Source organism: Nuphar pumila, chromosome 8 (assembly GCF_984573655.1).
Source record: "Nuphar pumila chromosome 8, dmNupPumi1.hap1.1, whole genome shotgun sequence".
NCBI lineage: Eukaryota > Viridiplantae > Streptophyta > Magnoliopsida > Nymphaeales > Nymphaeaceae > Nuphar > Nuphar pumila.
The window spans coordinates 64,205,031-64,207,821 of NC_143256.1; the positions used below are offsets into that span (position 1 = coordinate 64,205,031).

At 37.7% G+C, this 2,791-nt stretch overlaps 1 non-coding gene across 1 annotated transcript; it reads left to right on the forward strand.

The window, feature by feature from the left end:
- The first annotated feature begins 1,508 nt into the window (after positions 1-1,508).
- Positions 1,509-1,615, forward strand: LOC149829955 (small nucleolar RNA R71). Its single transcript, XR_016433961.1, has one exon. It is a non-coding gene; the product is annotated as a small nucleolar RNA R71 (small nucleolar RNA).
- The last annotated feature ends 1,176 nt before the right edge of the window (positions 1,616-2,791 follow it).

Consider the following 2,791-nt stretch of genomic DNA (forward strand, 5'->3'; position numbering starts at 1 on the left):
CTTCAGCCGATATTTAAAACTTAGGTGAAGTGGATTTTTGGTAGGGTTTTCACGGTGGCTCCATTTGGGGCTGAAAAGTAATACAAATAAAATAAAAAAAATAAAGTAAAAAAAAAAATGGATTTTGTTTTGGTGGTGCCACCTCAGCTGAATTTGAAAACTTTTTGAGAAAACAAAAATTTTGCTTTTCTTGCCAAGAAGCCTTAGTGGGGTGCCACCTACGTGGGACCACTAAGTATTTTATTAAAATTGAGTTAAAAACAAGGTTTTGTAAATCGGCGCCCCTTTCCAGTGGGCATTGTTTTGAAAATAGGAAAGATTTTTTGAGACTTTGAGTGTGACCCCCACCTCGAGGCGGGTTCCACATCACTTATTTGAAATAAAAGCTGAATGAGATATTTTGCAATTTTCACAATAATAGGCTAGTTTTGGAAAACACGAAGTGAATTTTGGTTTGATTTCAAAAACTTAAAAAAAAATGGTCCTTCAGGGCGAAATTTTGAAAGAAGTAGGGAAATTCGGAGCCTTTTTGTAAAAATTTGAAATAAAGTCTTATGCACTTTGAAATTGTGTCCCCCTCTTTCCAACCGGCGAAATTTTGAAAATGTCAAAACCATCCAGATTGTTTTCTTGAGAAGACTTTTTGTAATTCGTGGTCCTGGGGGTAAAATGGGAAGAATTGATAATTTTGAAACCCCAGGGTTTTAAAATCAATTTTGAAAAGTTTAGAAATCAAATCTGGATTGACAATTTTTGAAAATCAGGAGTTCCGGATCTCGAAATGACATGCTGTGCAATGAAATGCTCATGCAATGCTATGCAAAAGGCATATTCTACAAAATTGCCACTCTGAATTTGAATTTGAATTTGAAAATTCTGGCTCCTGGTTAAGCATGAGATTTTGAGAATTTGCAGTTTGAAGATGTCTCTGAGTCTAAATAGAGAAGTTTTGAAGCTCAAGGATGAAATTTTAGACTTTCTGCAAGGTTCAATCTTGGAAAATGACCATTTTGCCCCTTCATTGGTTCCGGAGAACCGAAATGTGATGATTGGTGGAAATGTCAAGAAGGTGAGTGAAAATTTGAGGTGTTTACACGTAACCTTGAGCTCCCTGAACTTGTTCTTGAACAAATTCAGGGTATTGAGCTGCCGAAGGGCACTCAGTGATATCATGTGCCGGACTGGCACACAGAGTACACACCTGCTGAGTCGTAGGTGGTTCTGAGAGAAGCTGGTTCAGCTTCTAAGCAATCATATCTACCTTGCACTGTAGTGCAGTAGATGGACCAATCTCCATAACACCAGCTTTCTTCTGAATGCTGGGTGTGGCTCTATCCGAATGAGAGCTCGAAGCATGGTGGAGAGAATTCTCGGCCAATGTATCAAATAACCTCCATGCTTCATCCTCGCTCTTCAGCATGAATGTCCCCCCGCATGAAGAGTCGATCATCTGATGATTCCTGTCAGACAATCCATCGTAGAAGCTCTGCACCAGTTGCCATCTCGGCACCTGATGATGGGGACATTTCCTGAGGAAATCCTTCATTCTCTCCCAGGTCTCATGAAAGTGCTCACCATCTAGCTCTGAGAAGCTAGTGATGGCTCTACGATATTTGTTCGTACGACCAATGGGAAAGTATTTCCTAAGAAACTCCTGCTGTAACTGATCCCAGGACTCTATTTCTACAGAATCTAAGCACTTTAGCCAATACTTGGCCTTGTCCTTCAATGAAAAGGGGAATAGAGTCAACCTCAAAGCGTCATCGTCGAAATTCTGTATCTTAACAGTAGAACAAATCTCGAGGAATTCATCTAAATGCCGGTAGGGATCCTCGTGACTAAGGCCATAAAAAGATGGGAGCATCTGAATAATGTTGGCCTTAATCTCATAGTGAGGCGCTCCTATATCGGGTCTCCGAATGCAGAATGCCTGGACATAATCTGTGGGAATGAAGTATTCCCGCAGAGGACATGGATGAACTGGGGGTGGAGGTGGAGGATCCATGTCAGCCATTGTTGTCGAACTTCGATGAGAATGTAAAATTCTCTCTGGGTTGTCAACAAATGGATGTAATGGTGTTCCTAGACCTCGTCGCCCCTGCATACACTGGTACTAAGACCAGATGTAGGCACACGACCTAAATCTAAATCTAAACTAACACAGGTACTAAAATGTAAATAACATAAATAAAGCAACTAAGAAACAAATATGCTAAACTATCTATGTCAGAATTATGTAATTAAATAAATGAACTAACAAAGTAAATTGCTCTAAAATACTGAAAAGATAAATACAGGAAATCACAAACTAAGTTTTTCTAAAACCCACCTGTCTAATCGCTCCTTGCAAAATGAATATAAAGTGAATCCTAGAAAGAACAGTACGTGAATCCTATATTTACTAACTATGTTAATCCTATATTCACTTACTAATCCTACTAACTAGAAAATAAAACAACTAAGTAACTAACTAAAACAGATTAATAAATCAAACTCTAAGAAATAAAATAAGTAATTCGCCGTACCCTGGCAACGGCGCCAAAATTTGGTTGATCTTTTGAAATGGAATTTTTAAAACATTAATTTTCAATAAAAGCCTTGGAAAATCGTCAACCAAAAATATAAAAACCGACTTTCCACAAAGTGGTAAGTACTGGTCGAATCCTCAGGAAACAGGAATTACTCAGAATATTTCTCAAAATTTAATTTATTAATTACAAATCTCAATCTAAAATTATACAGTTAATAAAAATACAATTAATAACGAAAAGAATTGAAAAAACAATTCAAT